We start from the raw sequence: 7,475 nt of genomic DNA, 5'->3' as shown, positions 1-7,475 counted from the left end.
AGGCCTGCAACAGTACTGGTTGCATTAAAAGTACACTCAAGCGTGAATTAGGGCGCTCGAGCGGAAGGCCTGTCTACAAAAACTCCCCGCTCGAGCGTGAAATATCCCGCTCGAGCGGACACCAAGTCTGCAAAAAGTACTGGGAGCACGTATTTCCCGCTCGAGCGGCACTTCCCTCGCTAGAGCGGACATCAAAAATTTTGGGTTTTCCAGAACACTCCCTTAAGTTCAAACTTGACATTTCAACCATTTTTCTTGCACATTATGGCTCCAATTTCACATATACTTGCACTAACATGGTACCAATACTAAAATACATTAACATGGAGCTCAATTTCATGAATCAAACACATGCATGGCTCATTTTCCACCAAACTCACTACCAATATTACAATTTCATGCATTCAATACTTACACCCTTATAATTTGCACATGTATGTGGTATATTCTTCTCATTCTCAACTTATATGATGAAGAGGTGGTCAAGAACATGATCAACTAAAAACTCACATAGATCATGCATTTGGTGCTCAAATATGCAAATTCAAAGCAACTACATACATGTATGCTAATATGGACCCTCAATTCAACATGGTCAACTCAATTTCATTTCAATTCTTGTTCTTGACCATTAATCAACTTTAAACACACAAGCTTACACATTACACTCATGAATTCAAGAGTCAATTGCTTACCTAGAGGCTCAATTTATCCCAATCGCTAGCAAATTCTTGAATAATCTTTGAGATCACCATGCTTTGAGACCAAAACCCCAATTTCCTTCTCCCTCTCTCTCTCTAGCTGACCCTCTCCTTTTCCTTAGAGCAATTCGGCTCAAAAGAGCAAGAAAAAGGAATTGAGTGTGTGTCTAGTGCTCATATAAAAGTCCCTCTTGTGATATTATTATAATATCAAATAATAGAGCACTAATACACTAATTAAATCAATTTAATTTCATCCGAATCAATTTTCAATTAAACTTCACCGTAGGCTCTAAAAATTATGCTAATCACAATGGCGCAATCAATTTTGGTTTCGGTGGCCGTTAAGGCCTTCAATTTAATTTCCAAAGCAGATAATCAAACAGATATTCCTACAGTGAACAGATAGAAATTCAAAACCACATATTTTCACATAATGGCACACAAAATTATGTTAAACACATAATCACATCCATGTTAATGACCAATTAACATATTACGGGACAGGGATATCACACATTGTGTCACATCACATCACTCTCTCTCTCTCTAGGCCAGAGAAAAAACTATTAATATTAGTTTGATTTTAATTTAATAAACTATTACTATTTTTTGTTTTATTTTAAATTATTAATGTTATTTATTTGATTATATAAATTTTTATTTTTACAAGATTAATTTTTATTTAATTATTTTAATTATTTATTTTTATAAGATCAATCTTTTTATTTATTTTATTTATTATTATTTTTAATTTGACCATTACAAGTTGTTTTTTATTTTTATTTTTTAAAATTTGACCGTTGATAGAGAGAGGCCCGGATGGGTGGGCCGGGCTGCTCGCAAGTCCTAAAATTTTTTGGGCCGGGCTAAGCCCCAAGTGGAAGGCTCAGACCCAGGCCCAAGGTACTAGGCTGGGCTTGGGCCCAGGCCGAAACGGACCGAGCTCACCTTGGGCTTCAGGCCGCCCATGGGTCTCAGGCCATTTTTACACCCCTACCTCTACCAAAGGTCATTTTGTTGCAATTAAAAGGATTATGAGGTAATTCAATCTACTTGATTAATATATTTATAGTGTTCCTAACTCATGCTAACAGACTAACCATCTAACAGTTAAGCTAACTAATTCAGTTACAATGGAAATGCTATTCTACTACAATAGTGCACACTTTATGATGCACCTGCTCTATTCAATGCCATAGATACATCAGTTGAGATCACTTCCTTATCACATTAAGTCCTAGATGACTTTTGTTACTCATTTAAGTCCTATTAATTTTTAATAGATGAAATTACCTTTCAAACAATAATTGTTCATCATTTGTAATTATTTATAAAAAGTATAGTGATATGACATTTATTTTAATTTTCAAAACTTCAAAACATCATAATTTTTACAATATACATTTATTTTTGATAAAATTTATATTTCTAGAATCAACACAATGAATCTATCAAACAAGACTAATATTAAATATAAAATTGTATAAAAATAAAAATTAATTTTTTTATTATAAATTTACAATTTAAACCATTTTTGATAGTAAGTTTTCTTAACTTACTTAACTAAGAATATATATTTGGTCTAATTTTGTCTTATAAAATATAAGCAATTGGTTGAGTTAATTAAGAGAAAATTTCATACAAAATTGAAAAAAAAAAAAAAATCAAACTTAAAATGAGGAAGTTACACTAAAAAACTATAAATTAAATCCAAAAATTAAATATTAGATTGTAACTATGGAATTTATCTAAAATATATGATTCCTAATGTAACGCCCTAACTTTTAGGCTGTTAATAAATTAAATCAACCTTAGATTACAATTTTAAATAACTAATAACCTTAAATATACAATCGTCTCCATAAATGATTTATAGAAATGTTTCAAAAGTATAATTTATACAAAACTCTAAAAACAATATATAATGATGGGCCCAAAAATCTCTAACTCAATAATTCTTTAAATGCTTCAACTCTAATCGTCATTAAATTGCTCCGCACCTGAAAAATAAATTCATTCAGGAAGTATACAATACGACAGGAATAATAATGCTCAAATAGAGAATAAATTAATAGGAACCCAACAATTTATGACATGGCACAAATGATTTGAATTGAGCTATTAAGCAATTTACCAAATTGCACAAACAAATCAACTCGACATATGATAATGTATCCAAACCAAATACCCGGTCTTACTCAGTACATGACCAGTGACCGGTTTCACTCACTTCACTCAGCCACAACCACTTATCTGGGCATATTGGACGAAGCTGTTGGCAAGGTCCACTTGATCTTACATCATTTAGCTAGACAAATCAACACCGATGACATAGAATTTAACGAATGACTAGAGTAATCAAACGTATCAACAAAAATGATTTCACAGAATTTATCAAATGACCAGAATAATAAAGAGGAGTACAAATTGAAGGTAATTAAAATAACTCTCAGCAAAGAGATTTAAAAGAAACATATTGTATATCACCCAAATTACTCAAAACAATTCTATGACTGCTGATGCTAAATCCCTCCATCACCAACACTTTAATCACCAACGCTAAATCCCTCCATGCTCAAAATCTAAGTTTTTCCCTTCCAAGAATCATGCCATGCACTTTTCATAAATCAAAAGCCAATTTAAGAAATTTGATTTCAACAAAACATAGGGTGCTAAATATGACTTTGGAAATCTCTAGGTACGTGTCTGCTAGCAGTTTCTTAAAGCACTACCAAATACCACTTTACCGGCTCTTAATCGGAAGGAAATTGGAACGTACGCCGCACATGTTTTAGGACTTTTATCATGGACCCAAAGTCAACTTAATGCTCAACACAACCACACCCCCTAATCGGATTCACCAAGATATTTATCCCATTTCTCAACATTTTCCAATGGCTATCAACAACCAAAACACAATATATTTCTCAAAATGCAATAAGATATTAAAATATGAAATCATGAGATGTCAATGAGATGCATGCCTTTGAAAATGTTTTAATTTTCCTAATTCTCATACAAGTTCTACAAGAAGTCAATATAATTCTCCACCAATTGCCAAAACAATTATTTCTATCTCAATATTTCAAACTAGGCAATATAAAAAGCATAATTTAACATTTCTCATACTTTTCCAAAATCAACAAGGTTTTTTGATAATCTCATCAATTCCAAATATAATCAATATTCATAGTTTTCCAAGAACTCAATGAATTTCTCAATATTCTATCGCATTCTCCACTTTCACCATTTCTATGGTTTGAGAAAAATTTGGGGATTTCACTTTTTGAAATGTAATTTTCTCAAATTCACAAACACAATGAGGTAAACAATTTGAAAGTTCAAGAATCATTTGATAATTTCCTCCAATTTTATGTATTAATATCAATTTAATCAAAACCCTAACTTTCTCAGCATTTCTAACTAACAAAGTAGCACATAATAAAGCTAAAATACATGTACTATGTTAAGAAAATCCCTACCGAGTGGAGAGGGAAAAAAAGTCTCAAAATCCAAAAGTGATGAAATATCGATCCACTTCAATTAGATTGAAACTCTCGATGTGCTCTACAATCCAACTCAAAGAATCAAGGCGAGGAGATGATTTGAAATTGGTTAGATCAGAAGATTTGTGTGGTTAGTGAGAGTTTTAGAGGGAAGGAGGAGAGAAGAGAGCCTAGAGAGAGAGAGAGAGAGAGAGAGAACATGTGTGTAAAAAGTGAGTAAAGAAAGAGAAGATATGTCTATATATAGTGTAGGGGTAAAAAGTAGGTTTTGGGCCCACAAATCTGACTAAAAAGTAGCCTTTTACGTCCTGAATTCGAACATACTACTCGAGCAACCAGACCTATGCTTGAGTGGTGAATAAAGCTCATACGCTGTTAGGATTTTTGAGGAATAGACCACTCGAGCGACCAAATGTGCGCTCGAGCAAAGAATTCAAACTTCCAATATCTTAGATCTCAAAACTTAGAATTGCCAAAGTCAAAAGACCGCTCAAGCGATCAATCTTATGTTCGAGCGAATTGTGCAAATTAGCCTAGATGCTCAAACTGCAACATATGTAACTCTCTTGTCGAACCCTGTTTTGGGCAAATCAAGAGTCTAAAATGAAGCCCCAACAACAAGCTACCCAAAAGTTCTAATCTCACAACAAGATGATGTACCAATCAATATTCTAAGATCAATCAAAGGATTTCTACTCTAATAATAAAGGAATTAAATACTTTTCCAATGACCTAAAAGGTACAAGTCTTATATTTTCTATACTTGAACTCCAATTAATGTTATTTTCTCTTCATAATTATTTTTAGTTAATTGTAAGTTAAAATAAAATATTCTTTTCATTCAAATTAATTAAAAATTAATTTCAAAGATTTAAATAACTTAGCATTGTAGTCCTCATGGATCAATACTGAAACATGTCACTATTCTACGAAAATTTTTGATGTGTTTTTATTTTTGATGTGCAAAACGACCAACCATCTGTCATCCCCAAACCATTCCCACCCACCCAGCCAAACCCTAGCCACTAGAACTACCCAAGCCTTTCCACCCCTTCCCCGTTGCCACCTCACACTCCCTCTTTTCGTTGATGATAAAACTAGTTGAGTGCAAGTCCAATGTATGTAGGATGCAAGTCCCAACTGTACAAGGGTAAATCTATCCATCACTACAGGAAAAAGGAGATATGGTGACGTTTTTTTAACGACGTTTTTTTAAACGTCACTGTTATTAATATTTAACGGCGTTTATAAAACGCCGCATATTTTTTTAAAATAAAACTACGTCGTTTTATAATCGGAGGCGTTTGGAAACGCCTCGAAATGCGGTAGCCACACGCGCTTTTTTTTAAGCACATTTTGAATCTGAGCCCCTCTCTCTCTCTCTCTCTCTCTCTCAACCCTTATACGCACACATCTCTCTCAACCCTCATCGAAGCTCCAGATCGAAGCTTCATTTTTAAATCTGAGCCCTTTCTCTTTCTCAACCCTATACGCACACATCTCTCTCTTAACCCTCTCTAAGCTCCATCGAAGCTCCAGATCGAAGCTCCATTTTAAAATCTGAGCCCTTTCTCTCTCTCAACCCTTATACGCACACATCTCTCTCTCTCTCTCTCTCTCAACCCTCTCTTAGCTCCATCGAAGATTCAGATCGAAGCTCTATCGAAGCGATTTCGAAGCTCCATCGAAGATTCAGATCGAAGCGATTTTGAAGCTCCATCGACAACACCATCTGCACTGGCAAGGTAGCGAGCTCCACCGTCTCTCTCTCTCTCTCTCTCTCTCTCTTTAGATCTATGAAATCAATCTTTTAAGTCATTCTTACTTGATCCTCATTTGCAGAGATTCAGAGAATCAGTGATTTCCAGAAGCTCAGATCTGAACTTTAATCTGTACTCTCTCTCTCTCTCTCTCTTTCTCTCGCTCTATTTGTGGTCTTATTGGCCAAGGCATTGCAAATCAACATGTCAACTAGAGAGTTCCAAAAACATTTTGCATCCTTTCTGCAAACTGATAACGTAAAATATTATTGACCGAATAAAATAATAGGAAGGCTTTTAAGCTCACTAAATCATGTAATTTGATCAAGTTGGAAATTATATTGACTGAATAAAATAAGAGGAAGGCTTTTAGCATCATAACGACAGTTAATGTTGAAATTATTAATGCTCTCTCTCTGCCTCTTTGTGTGTTTCTCTTTGTATTGGTTTCATCAGATCAGCCACAAATTTGGAGCGTTATTTACAGATTTCAATTTACAGGTAATTTAGATTCCATCACTTTTGGCATTGTTCGCACAATCATCTTTGTTTGTTTTCTGAGAAAAACAGAGGAATGAAAAGTAAAATACATTTGGAATCTTATAAATGGTTATTTTCACGTTGAATTTGATTCTTGGAAAATATAAAGAAAAAAGGCAAACGGTTAAATTCTTGAGATTTCTTGTTCCCTTGGTTCACAATGAATGAAAATGAGAAAATTTTAAGATGTAAACCTCCTGTTTTCTTTTGTTTACTTAGGAACCAAACGGAGCATTGAATTATGGTCTTGTTTGATTTCTTGAATGAATGATGCTATAAATTTTTTATTTTATTTTATTTATTTTTTGTATTATAGCGTTTCTAATGGCTCAGATCATGTTCTATCTAGCTTCCTTCAATGTTTGATTCATTTTTTGGTTTTGGTACTGATGAGATAATTGTAAGATGATTTAATGATCCTGAATTTTCAAATTAGTGATTTGTTTGATTTATCTCACCCTTTTCTTGGAATTCTACCCATATGGGCAATACCATGTCTAAATGAATTATTAGTTCAAAACCCAATTTTCATAGCCAAATATTGAATTACGTGTTATGTTGGATTACTAATCCAATACCAAGATCATGGAAGATGATCCTCTCTAGCTAGCACTTTCTCCATTCGACAAATGTGGTCTTTGGATCAACTGTTAGATGATGACTGGATAAAGAAAGTGTTGAAGGCAATATGAATCTCAAGATCATATCGACCCAAACAATAAATCACCATTTTATGTAACTGGGGAGAAATTGTCCTCCTTGTAGAAATATATTCTTGTTATTCAGCTGACGTGGATTGTTCAGTTGTCCATGCTCTGGCTTGGCTTTCTTGATCATACTATCATCAAGAAATGATCTATAAAAATCTCGTCCACATGATTTGTATTAATAAGCTAATACAGTGGTTTTTCCTTTAATGCTTGAGTTGACAGAAAAATGAAAATGATTTTCAATTGATTGAAAGT

At 33.7% G+C, this 7,475-nt stretch overlaps 1 long non-coding RNA gene across 1 annotated transcript; it reads left to right on the top strand.

Moving 5' to 3' along the window:
* The first annotated feature begins 5,380 nt into the window (after nt 1-5,380).
* Nucleotides 5,381-6,711, top strand: LOC145821076 (uncharacterized). Its single transcript, XR_014363114.1, has 3 exons — nt 5,381-5,955; nt 6,053-6,102; nt 6,427-6,711. It is a non-coding gene; the product is annotated as an uncharacterized LOC145821076 (long non-coding RNA).
* The last annotated feature ends 764 nt before the right edge of the window (nt 6,712-7,475 follow it).

Source organism: Camellia sinensis, chromosome 3 (genome assembly GCF_055761805.1).
Source record: "Camellia sinensis isolate YWXY chromosome 3, ASM5576180v1, whole genome shotgun sequence".
Lineage (NCBI taxonomy): Eukaryota > Viridiplantae > Streptophyta > Magnoliopsida > Ericales > Theaceae > Camellia > Camellia sinensis.
The sequence above is the reverse complement of the archived record's forward strand: the minus strand, read 5'-3'. Positions and strand labels throughout refer to the sequence as shown.